The 24,303-nt window shown below is 43.5% G+C and overlaps 1 long non-coding RNA gene across 1 annotated transcript in view; it reads left to right on the plus strand.

The window, feature by feature from the left end:
• Positions 1 to 24,303, plus strand: part of LOC134884382 (uncharacterized) — a 98,808-nt gene that overhangs the window by 61,819 nt on the left and 12,686 nt on the right. Inside the window, exons 2-3 of the long non-coding RNA XR_010168537.1 lie at positions 6,090 to 6,160; positions 12,227 to 12,478. This is a non-coding gene — a long non-coding RNA (uncharacterized LOC134884382). The remainder of the gene's footprint in view (positions 1 to 6,089; positions 6,161 to 12,226; positions 12,479 to 24,303) is intronic.

A 24,303-nucleotide genomic window follows, 5' to 3' on the forward strand; every position in this document is an offset into this window, starting at 1 on the left:
ATTTTTTCCAACTCCCCATTTCCCCTCTCTGACCACCACCTACTCTCCTTTAACCTATCTCTCTCTGCTTCCCCATCTCTACCTCCTAAGGCTACCATCACTAAGCGTGACATTGAGGCTGTTCACACCACATTCCTTTCCTCCATGTTTGACTCACTTCTCTCTCTTATTCTTTCTCTCATGCCCTGAGCAAGCCACTTCCATATACAATGCATCCCTTACTTCTGCTCTTGACTCTGTTGCTCCACCAAACACTGTTCACCCGCACAAATTAACACCTCAACCCTGGTACACCAAATGCACCAGATATCTGCAAAAATGCTCACGTACTGCTGAGCGACACTGTAGTAAATCACGCTCTAAGGCAGACTTTCTCCATTTCAAACTTATGCTCTCATCCTTCAGTGCTGCCCTTTCTCTTGCTAAACAGTCATACTTCAAGAACCTAATCTCCTCCCAGTCTTCCAACCCCCCGGCGCCTCTTTGCCACTCTCAACTCACTCCTCTGCCCACCTCCACCTCATCTCCCTCACTCTCTGCTCTTGACTTTGCCACTTACTTCACGTCCAAAATTGACTCCTTATGTCAAGAAATCACATCACACCAGACCATGAGCAACCAGCCTCCTCCCATCCCTTGCCAACCCTCCCCATCCCTCTCACCAACTCTGACATCTTTGTCCCTTGCATCTGGTGAGGAAGTCATGGTTTTAATTCGTTCCTGTCCCCTCACCACCTCCCCACTTGACCCTATCTTCTCCCACCTCCTCCGCTGTTCCCATCTTTCCCACCTTCTCAATCTCTCCCTCTCATCAGGCACTGTCCCCTCTGCCTTCAAGCAAGCACTCATCTCTCCTATTCTTAAAAAACCTACCCTTGAGCCAAACACTCTCTCCAACTGCTGACCCATCTCTCTTCTCCCTTTTGCCTCCAAACTCCTTGAGCGTATTGTCTACAACCGCCTTACTTCCTTTCTTTCCTCACACTCACTGCTTGACCCATTCCAATCTGGCTTCCATCCTCTCCTCTCCACTCCACTGAAACTGCACTTACAAATGTCTGCAATGACCTCCATGCTGCTAAATCTAAGGGCCACTACTCTCTACTTATTCTTCTTGATCTCTCTGCTGCTTTTGACACTGTGGACCACCCTCTCCTACTGCAAATCCTTCACTCCTTTGGTTTGCGTGATACTGCCCTCTCTTGGCTGTTTTCCTACCTCTCTGACCGTTCATTCCTTGTCAACTCTCATGACTCCATCTCCCCCTCACTTCCACTAACTGTAGGTGTACCACAAGGTTCTGTCCTTGGTCCTCTTCTAGTCTCTCTCTATACATCCTCACTAGGTAAGCTCATTAGTTCTCTTGATTTCCAATATCATCTCTATGCTGATGACACTCTCCGGACCTCTCCCCTGCTCTCCTCACTCGTATCTCCAACTGTCTCTCTGCCAACTCTGTTTGATGTCCCAGCGCTTTCTTAAACTTAAGATGTCTAAGACTGAGCTGATCATCTTCCCTCCCTCCCGCATAAGTTTACCTCCCACAATCTCATTATCTATTGATGGCATGACTATCTCCTCTAGCCCCCAAGTGCACTGTCTTGGAGTAATCCTTGACTCCTCCCTCTCCTTCAAACCACACATTCAGCACCTCTCACAAACCTGCAGTTTTCATCTAAAAATATTTCCAGGATCAGACCCTTTCTGACCCAGGATGCTACTAAGACCCTTATCCACTCACTGGTCATCTCCAGACTGGACTACTGTAATCTCCTCCTAATTGGCATTCCTGACAAATACCTCTCTCCACTCCAATCTATCCTCAATGCTGCTGCCCGGCTCATCTTCCTCACCAAACGCACTACATCCACCTCTCCGCTCTTACAAGACCTTCACTGGCTCCCCTTCCCTTTCAGAATCCATTTCAAGCTTCTCACACTCACTTACAAAGCCCTCACCCACTCCTCTCCCATTTACATCTATGACCTTATCTCCCTTTAGACTCCCACCCATCCTCTTCACTTTGCTAATGCACACCAACTCTCCTGTCTTCTGATTACTTCCTCCCACTCCTACCTCCAAGATTTTTCACATGCTGCTCCATTGCATTGGAATTCCTTATCTCTCCCCCTCAGACTCTCCACCTCTCTACAAAACTTCAAACGGGCTCTCAAGACCCACTTCTTCACCAAACCAAGCCAAATCTCATCCTAACCCTCTGTTCCACGCTCTCTGTGTACTCCGTTTGTGTCACCCCTGTCTGTCTACCTCTCCCGTTTAGAATGTAAGCTCTCGCGAGTAGGGCCCTCTTCCCTCATGTGTTTATCCTTTTTCTTGCTTTAAGAATCTTCAACTGCACCAAATCAATAGTCTCCTGTCACCTGATACTTATTTCAGTGCATCTGCTGATGTAGCTATGTTTATTTACCCTGTACTTGTCCTATATTGTCTTCAACTGTAAGTTGCTGTTTTCCTGTTTTGATTATTTGTTTATGTACGCTGTAATTGGGTGCTGCGGAACCCTTGTGGCGCCATATAAATAAAGGATGATAATAATAATAATAATACTATATACTGGAGGCACTGCAATGTGGCATAATGTGAACTAGGGGCACTGTAATTGGTATACTATAGACAGGGGGCACTGTAATTTGACAAATATGAACTGGGAGTTCTGTAATGTGGCATAATATGGACTGGGGGTACTGTAACTTGGTATACTATATACTGGATGCACTGCAATGTGGCATAATATGAAATGGGGGCACTGTAATTTGTATACTATATACTGGAGGCACTGCAATGTGGCATAATATGAACTGGGGCACTGTAACTTGGTATACTATATACTGGGGGCACTGTAATGTGGCGTAATATGAACTTATGGCAATGTAGTTTTGCACAGTATGAACTTTGACCAATAATGTGTTCTATAATATGAACTAGGAACACTACAATGTGACAATATAAACTGGGGGCACAACAATGTGGCATAATATGAACTGGGGGCAATACAATGTGGCATACTATATAATGGGGACATTGGGCTTGATTCAGAAGTGACTGCGGCTGCATCTATTGTCTCCTGTCTGTGACTTTATGCAAATGCTGCTATAAAGTCCTTCCCTTGTGTACATCTATAGACCTGAATGTGCAAGGACTGAGACACCTACAATCATCATCTGTAGACACTAAATCCCAATTGATGCATACCTGGACACACCAAAGGTCACACCAACAAAACTTGCACTAACCCTATGGCAGGTGCAGTTTCTCTGTCAGAGTATGGTCACCTATATCAGCGGCTGAATGTCTGTATGTAACCACTTTCACCAACATACCTGCTACACTCCCATAAGATGGACCATGGTTGTTGTACACTACTTTCCAGTAAATGCCCAGGAACACCCAACATGTTTCCAAGACATTTCTGATTGCAGTGTCTTTGTGCGTACTCTCTGCATAACACATGTGTAATATGAGTGTTTAGGGATTTTTACACATGTGTATCATGAATCAGGGGCACTGTGTGACATCATGTGAACTTGGGGCACTGTGTGGCATAAAGTGTACTGGCTGCATTATAAAGTGGCATAATATAAACTTGGGGTAATGTATAGTGTAATGTGAACAACGGCACTACTAGGGTTCATAAAATAAACTAGGGCACTACTATGGCTCAGAAAATGAAACAGGGCACTACTATGGGGCATAAATTGAAACATGACTACTATGGGACATAAAATAAAAAACTACTGCAGAAAGGTGTCTCTATCAGAGAATGCTAAAGCAGTTCCTTCAGCATTATTCTGAAGGAACTGCTGCTCAGTGCTTCTATAGAGAAGCACTGAGCAGCAGTTCCTTCAGAATAATGCTGGGCCACAATGATCTGGCTATTCCCTTGGCCAAGGGTCTGTACTCAGCAATCTGTGAGCTAAGGGCCTTATTCAGAGTTAGTTGCAAACGCTGCAATTGCTGAAACGTCCACTTTTCACCAATCTGCACTTGCACAACGGCTGCGATGCGAATGTGTGGCCAATCATTATGTGATCTCACCCGGAAGGGATCACATCATGACTGACAGGCGGCGGGCGTCCGAGGGCGGCAACATGGCATTGGGGGGGGGGGGAGTGGATTAGGAAATGCAGGTGTGTCGTGGCTGTTTTTTGGTGAGGCAGATGATGTAGCCTACGTTTCCTGTGATCAAAAACATGGTGGCAGTGTGCCTGCCTATGCAGGTGTCAGCCTTTATTTGGCATTACACTGGCTTGTACTACAAATGCTGGGTGGCCCCCAGCATGTAATTTTAGTGGTCGCAGATGTTGCTAAAAGAGCAAAATTTGCGACCAACTCTGAATAACCCCCTAAGCCAGTCATGTCCAAACTGCGGCCCTCCAGCTGCCCTGACACAGCTTTAGCATTCTCTGACAGCAAAACTGTGTCAGGGCATGCTGGGATATGTAGTTGGAGGTGGAGGGCCACAGTTTGGACATGCCTGCCCCAAGCTCAAGTTCGTGAATTTGATAGAGATTTATTATAGAGACTTCCTTAGACCCCCCCCCCCCCCCCCCCTTCCCCTTTCCCTCTCCTTTGAATGACACTGTGGGATCCTGGCAAAACAGATTGGCAATATATATTCAGGCAGGAAACATTGCCTGGCATCCAGACGCACTTCAGCACTCTGTGGTCCCAATCTATACTTCTAGCTTGTGTGTGGCCTTACTGTTGTCTGGAGCACCTCTAACAGGAGGACATATTTCTGTCTACTTGTTAGCAGTGGATGTGTCTGAAACAACCAAACACACTAAAAAGGAGGTATATTCACATACAGTCTGCCATATAGTGTATTTGCATATGTAATATTAAAAATGTATATTTTTGCACCATTGTATTTAGGTATTGGGAGGTGTCTGGCTGCCTCTTTAATATATGCTACCTACTATTCAAACTCTCTTGCATGATGACACTCTAAAATTAAGATCATAGGAGCATTCTCTCGTCAGTGCCCTAGTACCCCTAAAGTTTTACTCAAGCCCCAACTAAAACATATTTGAGGAATTGTTAAAATAATTATATTTTATTTAAATTTTGTAAAATGTGGAATAGTTGTAAGTTGGGTACACTGAGCATATGCGCACCATCTGTAGAGAGTTGTATTTACAGCTAGGTAGCAGCGAAGCAAGCAGGACCTTCCTCTCGCCAACAAAGTCGGTCTCTGCAGCTTCACACCAGATAGTAAAACCCTGTTAGGAGATCACAGTTTTACAGACCTGTGATTGAGAATACTCTGAATAAACTCTTGTTTGCTGATAACATTGTTAGAACGAGCACTGCTGTTGTGTTTAAAACTCTATTGCTGGACACAAAATGACACCTATTGTTCAAAGAATGAATTACAACTCCATATAAAATTACAATTTACTCTTCTCATCTACTCCATCTTCCCGTGTTTACATTAATAAAGTTCAAGTGTAGATTTGCATCTGTGAATATGAATATTGACTATGCATTATTTTAGGCATCGCTCCTGTACTTCATTATGTATTCAATTAATCAATTTATTGTTATTAATAATTAGCTGATCATCATCAGCTATTTATAATAATTATTTAGAATAATTAGCTGTTTGTTATCAGCTAATTATTTATTTAAATTGAAAATCCAGCATGGAACCACAAAAAGCTCGTAGATGAAATGACCAGCACAACCAAAAATATTCCAAACCACAATTATCCAAAGGCAAGATTTAAAAGCCATCTCAAGGGCAATTAACTATACATTACATGTATTAAGTATGTACAGGCATTTAGTAGCAGCTTGGGGCATAGTTACCCCCACCCTGACAGCAGCTGTTTCAGTGTGTGTGCACCTTTCTCAAAGAGTATACTCCTGATGAAGTCCTAGTTAAACTTGTGGGACGAAAGCGTTGGTGGACTCCTCTGTGCTGTCGTGTGCACTACTGATTGATTCCCCTTCAGATAAGCTCCATGTCGTTTACTTAATGAATGTTTGGATATTTTTTATTAAAAAGTATTTCTAATATCCACATAATTTGTTTTTCCTCTTGGTTTGGTACCAAAATCCTATAGATTGGCAAGCATTTGGACAAGAGATGTTCTAGAACTGTTTATGGCAACAAAAAAAATGCCATTACTATATGGTACGTGTGTTATCTACTACCACTTTTACTGCATTCTCCAGGGATTATTGATTTATTGCACTAGGATGCGCTTGTTTATCATTATTTACAGATCATCACTACCAATGTGAATCAGTGGGACTTTGAGCTGCCACTGGAATTATACTGGAAGTGCACAGTATGCTTAATAAAAGGGACGTAATTTATATATATTTATTTTTTCACAAATATTTGCACCTTTTAATCACTGTTTGTTTTAGCGCCATTTATCACTATTATTTTATATATATATATATATATATATATATAGCAATCAACAGGAAGCGGCACTCAGAGACGTGGTAACTCGTGCAAAAATAAAGCAACCAAGCTTTAATGTATCATCACATCATCAACGTTTCGGGGTTGTCCCCCTTCATCAGGATAACAACAAGTGAGCACAAAACAAACTTTATACCTTACCCCCACCAATGGAAAATTTTCAGTATTCCCGCCAGCATCCACGGAGTCCTCCGCCACTCCCCCCTGCATACACGGCTGTTGCCGGAAGAGGAAGTGACGCGGACCACCGAACAGACTGCTGGGTGCGTTACCATGGAGACGCGGCACCGCTCGTATACAAGGACGCCGTCAGCGTTGTCACGGAAACCCGTGAACCGTAAGATGGTTAAACTAAAGCATATATCAATGCATATAACAGCAAAACCTTGCTGGCCGCATCCCGTTTACCAGCAGTGTCAAATCATCCATCTTGCAACCATATACACACACAGAAAAATCATGACAAAAACTGTAACAGTATTACAGACAAATAAAACTAATCTGCATCCCATAGAATCCGCTGCTACATAGTTGTTAATTCTGGGTCAAATTTCAAGAATAACATTCTCATGTAATAAGTTATATATAGCTTGTGACACATAACACATGCCTCAACGAATACATACAGGTGTAATTATAAACTCTATATACACTACCTACACATATATACAAGGGTATAAATTTAAACTTGAATCAAATTTACTTACAATTAAATGTTACCCCTGTAGATATTTTATATCATGTCATCCTGCGTCAGACATGTGTACCACACCAGTCTGATATGGATATATTCAGAGAAAACAGTTGGTTTTGGTTAACTGTTTTCTCTGAATATATCCATATCAGACTGGTGTGGTACACATGTCTGACGCAGGATGACATGATATAAAATATCTACAGGGGTAACATTTAATTGTAAGTAAATTTGATTCAAGTTTAAATTTATACCCTTGTATATATGTGTAGGTAGTGTATATAGAGTTTATAATTACACCTGTATGTATTCGTTGAGGCATGTGTTATGTGTCACAAGCTATATATAACTTATTACATGAGAATGTTATTCTTGAAATTTGACCCAGAATTAACAACTATGTAGCAGCGGATTCTATGGGATGCAGATTAGTTTTATTTGTCTGTAATACTGTTACAGTTTTTGTCATGATTTTTCTGTGTGTGTATATGGTTGCAAGATGGATGATTTGACACTGCTGGTAAACGGGATGCGGCCAGCAAGGTTTTGCTGTTATATGCATTGATATATGCTTTAGTTTAACCATCTTACGGTTCACGGGTTTCCGTGACAACGCTGACGGCGTCCTTGTATACGAGCGGTGCCGCGTCTCCATGGTAACGCACCCAGCAGTCTGTTCGGTGGTCCGCGTCACTTCCTCTTCCGGCAACAGCCGTGTATGCAGGGGGGAGTGGCGGAGGACTCCGTGGATGCTGGCGGGAATACTGAAAATTTTCCATTGGTGGGGGTAAGGTATAAAGTTTGTTTTGTGCTCACTTGTTATCCTGATGAAGGGGGACAACCCCGAAACGTTGATGATGTGATGATACATTAAAGCTTGGTTGCTTTATTTTTGCACGAGTTACCACGTCTCTGAGTGCCGCTTCCTGTTGATTGCTGCATGTGCTGGGGCGCAGACCCCTCAAAGAAGGCACCAGAGCATCTACAACAATTTATGGTTGGAGTGCCGGATCCTCTGCATGGATATATATATATATATATATATATATATATAAATAGCGGTTAGGTTCGGCACTCAGATGGGTATATAGCGAAATACTTGCTGCGGTGCCCTCTGCGATCTATGGCAAGATCCACGTAGATAGAAGATAGAAGAGGAAGTCAGCGGCACTCAGCAGACGAGATGATGAATTAAAATGGCTTTATTTAGTCCTACGCCGTTTCGGGGACTAACCCCCGTCTTCAGGGACATAGATCGCAGAGGGCACCGCAGCAAGTATTTCGCTATATACCCATCTGAGTGCCGAACCTAACCGCTATTTATATTGGATATGTTGTAAAGCCACCTGAACACTGGTGGATTTTCCAGCTTTTCCGGGTTAAGGCACCTAAGGGAACTCTGTTATTTCATATATTTACATATGTTACGCCTGGACAGTCACTCTATTTTACTCAGTGTGTGATCACTGTTTTAAACCACATTGGGTGGTGAACACTAAGTGGAAGATACTTTATCAGCAGCGGTCCGGCCCTTTGATCAAGCATAATGTCAGTGGCAGACTCTGATATGGAAGCAGCATGGGAACTAGCGCAATTAGACGCTAAGGAACGCTATAGTTACTCGGACAGTGAGGCTCAAGCGATACTCATTAAACAACATTTGGATGATGATCCACCGTCCTCCACAGCAGAGGAATTATACCGCCAATGGCAGAGATTAAAACAACGCGAATGTGATTACATGTATCATGGTATCACTTTGTCGGACTATTATAGGAATAACCAGATCCCTAGGGGATTCAGGGTCCGAAATACCCCTACCATAGGACGGTACAGTATCCCTTTCTGCAGGCGCTGGGTAGCAATACTTAACAAATGCTCCATGGACTTGATGCTATTAGTAGTGGAGGAATCCACACGTGAATTAGCACTTATTAAGGAACAAATTCTCACGTTTGAGAAAGCGCATAAAGCAACATTGGCAGCAGACACCAATGTTAATTGGCTTGATAAGATACAAGTCCAGATTGAGCAATATAGGAGCAATTTGATTAAGTATAAAAAAGAAAAACTTCATAAAGTACAACTTGATTACCAACAGAGGAAAGTATATGCGTGGTTGGGCAATACTAATACCCCTAATGAGCGCTCGACACAGCAGAGGAGATACCGGCAGAGAAGACAGCAGTACGATTACTCCGACTCCAGTACATCAATAAGCGAGAATGAACCTACCAGTACTCCCTCTACTTCAGCTCAAGCACCTTACCCTTTAGGGGTGGCCACACGATCGGGCAACCGTCCAGCACCCGGACGAGGCGGTCGGGGCAGAACAAGAGGATTCAACGCACGACGTCCCCCCCGCCGCTAACCGATCTCGTAATTAATCTATCAGCTACCCCCCTCACAACAGCTGAAGTCAAGGTGTTATCAAGAGGACTATCCTTTGTGCCAACTACTAAACCAGATGCATTCTTGGCACAGGTAGAAAATTATAAATTTAATAGGACTTTGCGCCTTAAGGAACATTTTGGCAATACCAAGGAATCTCCCCGTGATACTACGGTTCCTGCTAAATTACGTAAGGTAGCACCTCGTTCTAAATTTGACCCCAATACAAACAACCCTTCTATACGGACTTTCTCTAGGATGATGGAACAGTCCTATACTCAAGCTACACATGTCAAGAGTTATCCTAATCTTTCAACTCAGGAACAGCAAGCATTAAAGGACTTGTCATTAAGAACAGATCTGGTAGTACGACATGCAGATAAGGGGGGCGCTGTCGTAATACAGGACTTAACAGACTATGTGGCGGAGAGTAATCGTCAGCTTTCTGATGCCTCTACTTACAAATTGTTGACTTTTGACCCTACTGGACAGTACAAAAGGGAATTAGACATATTCTTAACACAGTGTGTAGTCACAGGTACTCTAACTGAAGAACAGGTTCGAGCTATGACCGTAGATTCCCCCACAGTACCCTTATTCTACACTGTGCCTAAAGTGCACAAGTCCCTGTCACAACCACCTGGCCGACCCATTGTGTCGGCACGAAATTCGCTATACCATCCAGTTTCCATTTTTTTAGATGTGTATTTAAATCCCTGTATTCAGGCAGTCCCGTCATACCTCAGGGATACTACCGCCTTATTGTTATTGTTACAAAAATTGACACCACTTCCCGATCAATTGCTGCTTTGCAGCGCTGACGTCACCAGCCTCTATACCTGCATCCCCCACGATGCAGGTGTGGAGGCAGTACGGACGTTGATCACAGATAACCCATTATATTTAGGGCCACCTGTGGAGGTATTTTTGCAATTATTAACCCTGTTGTTGACCCGTAATTATTTCTCATTTAATGGGCGCATATATTTACAGTTGGCGGGTTGTGCGATGGGGTCCCCGGTAGCCCCATCGTACGCGAACGCATACATGTATTCAGTGGAAACACAACTTTTTGGCCCTAGCATTGAGTCATCTATGTGCCTCTACAAGAGGTACATAGATGACTTATTGATTTTATGGTCAGGCCCTGAACAGACATTGAGTAAGTTATTGGAAGCACATAATGCCTCCAATAGTGTGATTAAGTTCACGTTCCAGATTTCTGCACTTCAGATACATTTCCTTGATGTGGTGATATCCGTACAAGAAGGTGCTATATGCACCAATTTGTATGTGAAACCCACTGACAGGAATTCGGTGTTACACAATGAAAGTTTCCATCCGCTTACACGTAAGGGCCTACCATACTCCCAATTCTTGCGAGCTAGGAGGATTATATCTGATCCACAACAAACAATAGAGACCATGGAACAGATGGTTGGTTAATTTGTGGCACGTGGGTACCCGTTATTAGAACTTGAGGCCAATAAAACAAAAGCTTTAAGCCACACGAGAGAATCACTATTATTTAGTGACTCTGAAGGAGGAGTTACACAACAGACTCCTAGGATCCCGTGGGTTAACAAATACACTACGGCCACCCCTACTTTAGTTAAACAGGCTAAAAAATTGTGGCCGATTGTGAACTCTGACCCCACATTACCAGCTTTATTGGGGTCTAAGTTACTTCCAAGCTATACAAAGGGGAAAAGTATAGCGGATAGTGTTGTAAAATTGGATGTTTTCCCTTTAACCAAAGTGGAACAATCTCACTTTTTGCGTCCTAAGGTTGGATGTTACCGGTGTTTGGGCTGCTCAACTTGTAATACACTATTGACGGGATCACACTTTAGTCACCCACAGACGGGTAAGCAGTTTAAGATACAGCATCGGGTGACTTGTACAACCACCCACGTAATATACATGCTCAAGTGCCCCTGTGGGTTGGCCTATATAGGCAAAACACAGAGGCAATTCCGTGAACGGATGGCACTTCATCGCAGTGCCATCAAACAGGCACTGGAGAGGGGCTCCAGTGAACAACCGGTTGCCCGCCATTGCATACAGGCGAGGCATACGGTGGCTAGCATGCGGGCAATTATAATAGATCACGTCCCTCCCTCACACCGTGGTGGGGATCGGAACAAGATCCTCTTACAACGTGAGAGTAGGTGGATTTATGTTCTCAACACCTTATAACCACGAGGCCTTAACGAGACGTTAGGTCTCCAATGCTTTCTATGAATCCAGTTATGTCATTTATTGGGCATTAATTACATGATATTTTCCTTAGGTACATTTGTTGCTCTTAATTTATATGTCAATTGGCCGTATTAAGACAAGCATACTAGACAAAAGGTCCATTAGTTATAAGCTGGGGATTAGTATTTCCCTTAGTGTTCTTTTTTCTTCTTTCTTCGTATATTTTTCATGTATATTTCATGTATACTGTTAGGTTAGTATTTTTTATAGTATTTTTTATAGTATTTTATGTGCCGATATCTGTTTGTTTTTTAGTATTATTACTTTATTATTATATCTTTTGTTGTTTATCTTATTTTTTATAGACACTGTGAGTATTAGTAGCTATGGACGATTGTCCAATTAGATTAGCTGGGTATCTTTTGTTTTTTGTATTTTGCTTTGCACAGCATATTATATTATGTTTTCTTTCTGTTTAGTGGTTGCCCAGCAACGGTGTGAAATGGAGACGTAATCCCCGTCCAGTGCTCCCGCCGACAGACAGAGCCCTGTGAGTGGCTAGGATAAGCAGAGGGAAGCGTCTTCAATGACGTCTTGAGCTTAGGGTTGCTTGGCAACGGGATTCTCGTTCCCGCGATAGACTCCCCGCTCGACGCAGCAGGCTGACGTCACCACTCCGTGACCTGGATGCCGCACAGTGTGTTATACTGTAGCCGCCGGCGCCTGGACAGGTGAGTAGGATTCCATTAATGAGTGCTTGTCTGGGAGGGTATATATATGGTTTTTGGTATGTTATCACTTGTGTTTGATTTGTCCCTGAAGACGGGGGTTAGTCCCCGAAACGGCGTAGGACTTAAATAAAGCCATTTTAATTCATCATCTCGTCTGCTGAGTGCCGCTGACTTCCTCTTCCATATATATATATTGTCAAAGTCAGAAAAATATCTCTATGCACACTACCATATTTGCACCTCACACAGGTCCGTGCTGCGCATGCGTACGCTCTCCCGTACGTGCGCATACTCACAGTCGCGGGCACCCGCAGGCGCATGGTATGCGTATTTACGGTAGAGTTTATGCGATCGTAGCGTGCGACTCAATCATTACATATTTTCACTATATAATGTATTTTGTAGATCATGGTCTCTTTGATAGATTCTGCAAGTTTGGTTAATATAGAATGTTCATGAACAGAGAAATCCCTCTTTGTTTGATACGAAGGGTCAGACAGGAGTAATACAGTGGTGTTTAGTATCCATCGGAAGAATATTTAATTAGAAATATTCCGGTGTTGGTTTGAAGCAGATCAATCGCTCGTGCGAATAGTTATGGACATAAGAAGTTTATGAACATTTACTTTATTTGCACTTTATTACCCATGCGGCGGGAAACCCAGTTTCCCTCCCACCTGAGCTGTTGGAAATAGTCACAGCCCACCTGTATGAATCAACCTATGACCTTTTGTTATAATGCGAAGCCGAATTCCTGTGTCCAATGAACAATAAGATTGTAGGGACCATTGAATTGCATTGTGTGTGGGGCATAAATAGGCAGGCCGACCATATCCAGTTCACTCTCTTCAACGGTTCTCATTGCTGATAATCGGGAGCTGGATATCGAGGCGCATGCGATCGTTTCCCCTTGTGCGTAAGTGTTTCTCCGCAACTATATTGATCTTCTTGTTATTGTGGGCCAATCTCTCTCAATTTCTCTCTCTCTCTCTCCTTCTCTTTCTCACTCATTTTCCCTTAAATTGTATTGTATTGTATTTCCTGTGTAGTTATCTGGTTAGGTAGTCTATGTTATATTGTAGTGTATGACTTGTATTGTGTTTAACTCTTTTGCAAGTATAGCATTCATAATATATATTTTAGGCGTTGGACCCTGAGCACGGTATCTGTGTGTTTCTTATAGTATTAAGTATTCTCAGAGCGTCGGTGACGCTCAAACAGCTTTTAAGGTAATAAGGTTATACTGTGTTGCATTTACTCTCTAATATTACACGAAGGTTTTACTGCACAATACACTGTTTATGGTTTAGATACAAAGGTTTAATATAGTGAGCGTCAGCTCCGCTGGTGATCTCCTCGTGGTCCCGAGCGTTCGCTACGCTATAGCAAATCATTACTTTAGTTAACAGCCAATAACGTGCCTGCCTGTGATCTCTTGGCCGTGAGTGAACGTGACGCTTGAGCGTCTCGATCACGGCAAAGCAATTGTTACGCAACTAGCGTACCCTTACGGTACTTCATACGTAGATAGCGTACAGTGTTCTTAGACCTCATAAAGGGTATTATATACGATAAATATTTAGCTTTATCAATTGGCGGCTCGCCCTGTCCTTCACATATCTGCACTAGGTAATTTCAGCAGACATTATCCAGCAGCAAAGGGCGGGAGATCATATTCCTCGTAGTGCTGTTTGGATAAGCGTCTGCTTCTCTTAGTAAAGGGTGCTGAAGGAATCCGGGAACCGGAGGTAAGAACAAAACAATAGTGTCTTTTTAAAACTGTTTATTTTTCTGTCTTGCGTACACACGCACGCACACACATATATCTGCATTTCCTTTTCATTGGTGTATTTTCGTATGTCACTCCTGTTTGCCAGCTCTATAGTTGATAAACGTATAAATTGTGTTACGGTGGATCTTTGCTTTGCGTACACGTGTCTCTAACAAAAGACTGAGACTTGCGTACGCAATCCAAGGGCCGACGCACGCAGCGTATATTACGCAACGGAGCGTACGGGTACGCCCACGTAACTCAAATCACAAGTTTTTTTTCTCTCCTCTCAACGCGATAAGTAGCGCCACGCAGTAAATAACGCCAGGCGATAAATCGCGCAAATTTTTTTTTTAATTCAAAATTTAAATTAATAGATCCTTCTCCTAATTTGTAACACATCTGGTCTAAAGAGAAATTTCTGCGCAGAAATAGAAATAGAAACAAAAGTGTACATGTGGTGAGTGAGTGTGTTGTATACAATTTTACAGGTTGAACCACAAGAAAAGTCGAGTTCTCGTGAGGTACATGCGTGTAAGTGACGTACATGGTGGCTAGGGAGGCATCCCTGGTTAAATATACAATTTGAGCATTAGAGTGTAGCAGACCAGGAGGTCATACTGTAACAGACCAGGAGGTCATAGCAGACCAACAGGTTCAGGTACAGCAGACAAGGAAGTCCGCTATACAGTCCACAGGCACAACACCAAGAAAGGGTTGGTGCAACACCCATATAGGCCATATAAGCTCTGGCTGAAGGAATTCGCAGCCGAAATTTTCGATTCCACTGGTCGCTCAGTACATAAGATTAGTTGCTTGTGTACTAAACGATTGTACCGCACGTAATTGTGTGCATTAGTAAACCTGACCGGTACTATTTGTGTACGAAGGTCATAAACGCTATTTGTACATTCTAACGTGATTTGTGTAACTTTTTTTTTTATTTTAAGGGAAGTTCGCTGCTCACTCAGGAACTATCCAGCAACCAATAGTTACTGGAAAGAGTAAGTGTTCTTCGGAGCACCCTCACAGGTTCCAGTAAATAGAGGTTCAGGTCGCAGGGGCCCTAGGTCGAGTACACCAGCACCATATCGGTGTGATCAGGTCGTATTGGTCGGCGTGGGCGAGTGAGTGGGGTACTCGGTAAACCGCCACCGTCAGCCTATTTTGGACATTTGGTTTGCGTAAGGGTTGGTTAAATAAAGCAACACCTTCGAACTATGGGGGCCACTTGTTCAGGTAGGGGGCGATCAACCTCGGTTCGGGTTGATTCAGTGAACCGACCAATTGGGTCGGCAAGGTATGTAATGTGTGAGAAATACGGAAGTCACACAGAAGCTTTATGTGATGAATGGGAGAGAATGACAGTACATGACGGGGAGAAATTCCCAAGAGTAGGTAGCTTCAGCACAGAAGTGTTAACGAATTTAAGGAGAAGGATATGTCTCATTAAATCAACAAAGAGACGAATCAAACATTACGATTATTTGCAGTTTTGGCAGCAGGAAGGTGACATACAGAGAGGATTGGCTCAGGCGGCGGGATCTGGCTCAATCAGAAAACTGATAGCCACGGCCCCACCGCCACCATACATATCAGGAGAAAAATTGGTTGCGGAGAATGACGCACTAAGGTGTAACACACAAACACTTAGCAACTGTATAAATGTTAAAGATAATGTTAACCAATTAACCAACGCAAGTATTAACCCGTGCAAGTTGTACCCTGTTTTGAACTTTCCTCAGGAGTGTGATCAAGAAGACGAATCGGCAACAATTTCAGCGCTCTCTCTAGCAGCCACCATAGCAGAAACCACAGTAGGCACAGCTCCACCCACGAGATTAGTAACAAAGGCCCCTAGCGGAGGGATAGGTGAGGTCGTGTCTACAGGTAAGTACGGCACCATACACTATGCTGAAGCCATTTCACCACAGGCTGTAGAACCCACACAGAGTGATGTTGTTAGAGTTAATCCTGTTAGGGTAATAGCTGTTCCAAATGGGAAAACTGACACAACAGGGGTCACCCCTGTGAGGAACATTGCCATGTATAGCCCATTTTCCAGAATGGAGTTAAGGACCATCGTGTCTGAATTCCCTGACCCTAGAAAAGATTTAGTTGCCAGTCAAAAATACATCAGAGACTTAGGTAACACTGTAGAGCCCAACAATAAAGACTGGCAGATATTGCTGAGAGCATGTTTACCCTCCAATGTTGACGCAACTCAATTTTTAGCTGATTGCGGATTAGATCAGGATGTACCTCTTACAGATGTGTACAACAAAGATAATGTAAAAAGAATAAACTTACAGTTAAAAGAGTATTTCCCAGCGGTAGTCAGATGGAACAAGATATTCTCCATTAAACAGAAGGAGTCAGAGACAGCTGCAGAGTATTTTCACAGAGCATTATCAGAAATGGCAAAATACACAGGCATAGAGGACATTAAAACGAACATAAACCATCGAGAAGTAGCAGTATCGGTACTGATGGATGGTTTAAAAGAGTCAGTGAAGACTAGGGTACAGACCACACAACCATGTTGGCGAGGTCTGTCTGTGGCTACTTTGAGAGAGGCTGCTATTGATCACGATAGGAACATCACCAGACACAGGGAACAACAAAGTGATAAGTTAATGGCCGTAAGTATACAGGCCCTGACCACAAGGCAGCCTTTGTTTGTATCACCAAACCCTGTGGGTAAGTCAAGGGTGGTTACTTGTTATTCTTGTCATAAACAGGGACACATGGCACGAGATTGAGTAAAGAATGTACGAAACTCATACCAACCCCCTAGACAACGACACGACACACGACATTGGGAGCAAGGTCCGCAGAAACGGAGTTATGAGCCATATGCAGGGGAAACAAAAAGATACCCCCCAAACAGAGATTGGCAAACCTCTGGTAGTTCCCAGCTAACTCCCTCACAAGTAGTTGCTGCCAGCGGGATTCAGGGAGGTCACCATACCCAATAGGGGTGTGGCCATACCTGTAATCTGCAGCCAGTGAAATTGATTGCAAGTCTTGGAAGTGAACCAGAAATTGCAATCAATGTAGCTGGTAAATCATTAAACTTTCTTGTAGACACAGGGGCGGCCAAATCAGTGATAAATTCGACAGTTGGCATGAGGACCACTGGTAGGACAATTCCAGCCGTGGGAGTAACAGGAGTAGTCCAGCATTACCCTGTTAGCAAACCAGCAGAGATTACAATAGGGCCTTTACATACCAAGCATTCCTTTTTGCTGGCTGCATCGGCACCGACCAATCTCCTGGGAAGAGACTTACTGTGTAAAATGGGGTGCGTCATTTATTGTACTCCTGAAGGTGTATTCTTGGACATACCTGAGAATCACGCTCAGGAAGTACGAGACATGTTAGACTCCCCGTCAAAATTAATGTCACATACCACTATGACAAATAGGACTCCCTCCCAAGTAGAAGAAATGACATCTCAGATACCAGAGTCACTTTGGTCTAAAGATGGACAGGACACTGGATTAATGGCAAACGTAGCTCCGGTAGTTGTACAAGTAAAAGATGGTAGGATAGCTCCAAAAATCCCACAGTACCCTCTGAAGCCAGAGGTGGAGTTAGGAGTTTACCCAGTAATAGAGCGATTGCTACAACAGGGCATTCTGGTAAGAACGTCCAGCACTGCTAATAGTCCCATCTTCCCTGTGAAAAAGAGTGGGGGGAGGGGTTACCGGCTAGTGCAGGATCTAAGGGGGATTAACAAAATAGTTGAGAGTCAGTTCCCCGTAGTGCCAAATCCAGCTGTCATCCTAATGCAAATCCCTCCCACTGCGAAATTTTTCACTGTTATTGACCTCTGCTCCGCTTTCTTTTCGGTACCTCTGCACCCTGACAGTCAATATTTGTTCGCATTTACATACAGAGGAGTCCAATACACATGGACTCGATTACCACAAGGATTCATAGATAGCCCAAGTATATTTTCTCAGGCTTTGCATGATTGTTTACAGTCTTTCCAACCAGTGAGTGGATCAGTATTAATACAGTACGTGGATGATCTACTACTGTGTTCTGATTCATTGGAGGCATCCCTGAAGGATACGAAACAGCTCCTGTTTCATCTTTCAGACACAGGACACAAGGTTTCCAAAGACAAGTTGCAATTATGCCAAACTAAGGTAAAATATTTGGGACACTGTTTAACACAAGGACTGAGACACCTGACCGCTGATAGAATTCAAGCAATTAGAGACATGACTCTGCCACAAACCCAGCAACAGATCAGAACATTTTTAGGAATGTGTGGGTATTGCCGTAATTGGATCCCAGGGTTTTCCATTTTAGCGTTACCTTTGCAGGAAATGGTCTCCTCAAACAAACCTGATCGGATTTCGCATACAGACGAGTCTGAGGCAGCATTTGAGAGACTTAAACAGTGCCTAACGCAGGCACCAGCATTAGGTATGCCGGACTATGGGAAACCCTTTGAACTATACGGAACAGAAAGTGCTGGTTGCGCGGCAGGCGTACTAACCCAAAAGCACGGTGATGCCAGCAGGCCAGTAGCATATTACAGCGCTCAGCTAGACACGGTAGCGCGATCCCTCCCCACATGCTTGCGAAGCGTTGCTGCGATAGCATTGCTAGTAACGAAAAGCGAAGACGTCGTGCTAGGTCACAACCTCACAATTCATACACCGCATGCAGTGTCAGCCTTGTTAAATTCTGCCCAAACCAGGCACGTCTCATCAGCGCGGTTTACAAGATGGGAATTGGCACTAATGGCCCCCGTAAACATCACCATAAGGAGATGCAGTGCATTAAATCCTGCAACATATCTCCCAAGTGTGTCTGGACAGACCCAAAGGGTGGAGGATGAGAGTACTGGGGAAGGAGGATTTAATACAAAGGAAGATACTCATGATTGTATAGAATATTTGACCCAAAATTTTACCGCAAGGCCTGACATCAGTGACAACCCACTGGAAGATGCAGAACTTACGTTCTACACGGACGGTAGTTGTCATAGACAGTCAGACTCGGGAGACTTGTGTACTGGATACGCAGTCGTAGATGACCAAGGCACCATAGAAGCGGAACCGCTAGGCCCACCTCACTCAGCCCAGGTTGCTGAACTGGTCGCCCTAACCAGAGCATGTGAATTGGCTAAGGGCAAATCAGCCAATATCTACACCGATTCTAGATACGCATTCGGGGTAGTCCATGATTTCGGAGCCCTATGGCGCCTCAGAAATTTCATGACGGCAGCTGGTACACCGGTAGCGCATGCAGCTCACATAAAAAGGCTTCTAACAGCGATACAGGAACCCGACAGAGTGGCTGTTATCAAATGTAAAGCACATACATATAGCCAAGACCCAGTATCGCTTGGTAACAGCCGAGCAGACGAAGCAGCTAAGTTAGCAGCTGCTACCCCCAGACAGACAGACACCACACAACTGATGGTATTTAATACCATCAACACACAGAAGTTGTGTGAGATGCAAAATTTGTGTTCCACACAGGAAAAGGCAGTCTGGAAGGCAAAGGGATATGGCCAGGAGTCCTCAGGACTCTGGACGGATGGACATGGTAAACCAGTGGCCCCCAGAGCATATCTTCCATGTTTGGCTGAAGCAGCTCACGGGCTGACTCATCTAGGCAAGGAAGGGATGTGCAAGTTGGTAAGAGCATATTGGTGCGCCCCAGGATTCTCCTCTCATGCGAGTAAAAGAGCCATGTCGTGCCTTACCTGTTTGAGAAAGAATATTGGAAAGGCAATACCTACAGAACCATCCCATATCCCACCTGCCGGCGGCCCTTTCCAGGTAATACAGATTGACTTCATTCAATTACCCCCTTGTCGAAATTTGAAATATGTACTTGTTTGTATAGATGTTTTCTCAAATTGGGTCGAAGCATTTCCGGCGGCCACAAATACCGCTATGTTTACTGCGAAGAAAATTGTGCAGGAATTTGTATGTAGATATGGTATCCCTAGAATTATCGAAAGTGATAGGGGTACCCATTTTACAGGTGATGTCTTTCAAGGAATGTGTAAATTGATGGGAATTGATAGCAAGCTGCATACTCCATACCGTCCACAGGCGAGTGCGAAAGTGGAAAGAGTGAACAGCACTATTAAAAATAAACTGAGTAAAGTGATGGCAGAGACAGGATTGACATGGCCAGAAGCTTTACCCATTGTACTGTACAGCATCAGAACCACTCCCAGGTCCCCTCTTAATCTGTCTCCCTTTGAAATCTTGTTTGGTCGACAACCGCATGTTATGATTAACCCTCAGGATGATTTGAAGTGTAACAATGAAGTAACTGTAAAATACTTGATTAACATGAGTAAACAGTTGAGGAATCAAAATGATAATCTGAAGTTGGTGATTCCTGATTTACCAGATAGTAATTGTCATGACATTGAACCTGGGGATTATGTAATGATACGGAATTTTCTACGCTCAGGTTGCCTTATTGACAGATGGGAAGGACCATACCAGGTCTTATTGACTAGCACTACAGCATTGAAGGTTGCTGAGAGAGAGACTTGGGTTAATTCGTCCCACTGTAAGAAGGTCGTTGATCCAGAGAAGTCCTGTGATAAGGAACAGACGGTGGAGGTTGTATCACTAGAGTGTCTGTTCCAGGAGGACTAAGGCGGCACCTAAGCATCGAGAACCACAAGATCAAAAGCAGTTGTCGATCCCCTGTTCCCTTTTATTGTTTTTCTCCACTTCCCATCCCCTCTCCCTCAAATTATTTTTCCCCCCTTCTCATTCTTCTTCGTCTCCTCCTAAGATGGACTTGCCTCAAGAGACTGTGATCCGGATTTTCCTGTTGACCATGATGTTGACCAGAGCAGTCTGTTCCGGCGAGAGTACCATGGAGGTCGAGAGAGGTTCTGGAATGGGTTCTGATGATAAAGATGGAGGCGTAGTTTTCCGAGAACAACATAATCAACAAGCAAAGGCGAGTATCAGAAAACGATCCGATAGCATTGACCATAGAAGGAATTGTGAAGGATTGTTAGCTGAAGAAAACTGTATCTGTAGGCTCTGTAACAATGTCATTGAGGATGGGTGCATTAAGAAATGCCAATCCAGTTTTAATATCCATATGGACCGGCATCCATTGAGTGACTATCACTCCTTAGTGGGTAATGTGTTAAACAAAACAGATTGTTGGGTATGCTCTCAAGTACCTCAGGGTCATAGCAAATCAGGGCTAGTACCATTTCCTTTAACGATAGAGGAGATACTTGAGTTAAATGGTGGGAGACCGGTGGACCGGAGGTTTAATATCTCCAGCCCTCCTAGTTTGAAGCTCCACCAATACCATGTGGATAGGTCCCTATTATGTTTCAACATCTCCAATCCCCGAAAACCGGGAAATTGGGAAGTGTCATGGAGTAACCACACCATGACCTTTTCACATAGAGCAGATAGAATGCCTACAGATACAGAGCTTGTACGCCACATAGCCAGTAGAGGAAAATCTTTCCGGTATAGGTATACCTTAGGAAATAGGATTACTAAAGTTGGAGAGGTATCACCAGGATACTGTGCACATATCGTACAACCTGATACGTGTACTAAGCAGATGGAAGAATTAGGGTTAGGAGATTTCACATGGAAGGTGTGTAATATGGTTATGTCCTACTCCGTCCCATATGTTCTCCCCGATGATGCATATTTCATATGCGGGAGAAAGGCGTACAAGTGGCTTGCCCCAAACTCTGAAGGATTGTGTTATATTGGAAAAGTACTGCATGAAGTAATGACTGTATCACATGACAAAATGAAAGACATACACCGTGGTGCCCAAGCTCCTTATACTCACACCCATTACGAGCACGTTGTTAAAAGGCACCTGATAGAGAAGACAGAGCATCCGGCCTCTGATCTGATAAGTGAATCCACCGGGATTCAATTCTTAATCGCGTTAGATTTCACCCGCACCGCTAGAGGAGTGCTGAATTATAAATACATTTCTGCGCTCGCCAATTTGTTAGATAATATCACTGAAATGTATGATGACACGTTTAGGTATACTGGAAGAGAACTTCAGGCTTACAAAACAGAACTGGTACAGCATAGAATGGTTCTCAATTACCTCACAGCAGTGACAGGCGGATATTGTGTCACACTGGCAACACAATACGGCGTGAAATGTTGCACATATATTACGAATAGCACCGAGGATCCGGTCGAGGTCATAGACCAAAAGATGGACGATATTCTCCAATTGAAGTGGGAATTTCGCAGGAGACACAATCTCACTCTTGCTGCTGTAGATAATGAGCTGACTGGTTGGGTGTCATGGTTGAACCCGCGAAATTGGTTTTCTGGTTTAGGAGACTGGGCTCAAGGAGTCATAATGGATGTTGGGAAGTTTCTCCTATGTATCTTAGGTGTTGTCATATCGATTGGATTGATATTTAAATGCGGTCAGGCTTTAATGAAGTGCAAACACCATACAAGGGTAATGAGTTTAAGGAGTGAGGAAACTGTAATTAACCTGGACTTGATTTATGACCCAAATGTAGAAACAATGATGTGATGAAAATGCGATTTCTACGGTCCGTTTCTTTCACCTGTTTTTCCGTTTTCTCCAAGGTAACAAGACCCACTTGGACGAGGAATTTGATGAGCCGATATACAGACAACAGAGGGATTAAAGAAGAAGTTTGACAACCTGATACACAGATTTTTTGATGAACTATGCCATGGATCCCCAGTTTCCCTAGAAATTTTAAAATTACGCTAGCCCAACACTTTTGTAAATCTATGGACATTGACAGCTTTTGCTCGCACCTTATGGGCAAAAGCACAAAGAAGACTGCATTCAACAGACACCAAACAAGACCTCAATCGACGACTGTACATTTACCTGACATGGAATACCACCGCATTTACCGTAATTATGTCTTTTCTTCATTTCTACAACCCTCAGGTAATGACACACATAGTCGATAGGGAATACAGGCACAGATATCAGCAATCACATATCTCCCCCATTCATGTATCATCAACTAAAATGTGCTCCCCCATTTTGTTACAACCAAAGCCAAAAAGAGCTCGGTAAAGTTTGACAGCCCATCCACAGACCCGTACCACGGGATAAGAAGGAATTCACATGTATACTTCGCAATACCTCGAAGCTTGATTTAAAACACGTACGGCACGATGATACATGACCCCCAAGCACGGATTCATACACACATGCTTCTGCTATCTCACTAGGTCATACCCTTTTCCTACCATCTCCTCTCCTCCCTTACCCAACCATGTAAATGTATTAACCCCTAACATATATTTTTCTCCTTTTGAAATGTTTTCAGGAAGTGGCAGTTATTGTTGACTGCCAAAGGGTGGACTGTCAAAGTCAGAAAAATATCTCTATGCACACTACCATATTTGCACCTCACACAGGTCCGTGCTGCGCATGCGTACGCTCTCCCGTACGTGCGCATACTCACAGTCGCGGGCACCCGCAGGCGCATGGTATGCGTATTTACGGTAGAGTTTATGCGATCGTAGCGTGCGACTCAATCATTACATATTTTCACTATATAATGTATTTTGTAGATCATGGTCCCTTTGATAGATTCTGCAAGTTTGGTTAATATAGAATGTTCATGAACAGAGAAATCCCTCTTTGTTTGATACGAAGGGTCAGACAGGAGTAATACAGTGGTGTTTAGTATCCATCGGAAGAATATTTAATTAGAAATATTCCGGTGTTGGTTTGAAGCAGATCAATCGCTCGTGCGAATAGTTATGGACATAAGAAGTTTATGAACATTTACTTTATTTGCACTTTATTACCCATGCGGCGGGAAACCCAGTTTCCCTCCCACCTGAGCTGTTGGAAATAGTCACAGCCCACCTGTATGAATCAACCTATGACCTTTTGTTATAATGCGAAGCCGAATTCCTGTGTCCAATGAACAATAAGATTGTAGGGACCATTGAATTGCATTGTGTGTGGGGCATAAATAGGCAGGCCGACTATATCCAGTTCACTCTCTTCAACGGTTCTCATTGCTGATAATTGGGAGCTG

The sequence above is a fragment of the Pseudophryne corroboree genome, chromosome 1 (assembly GCF_028390025.1).
Source record: "Pseudophryne corroboree isolate aPseCor3 chromosome 1, aPseCor3.hap2, whole genome shotgun sequence".
NCBI classification, from domain to species: Eukaryota; Metazoa; Chordata; class Amphibia; order Anura; family Myobatrachidae; genus Pseudophryne; species Pseudophryne corroboree.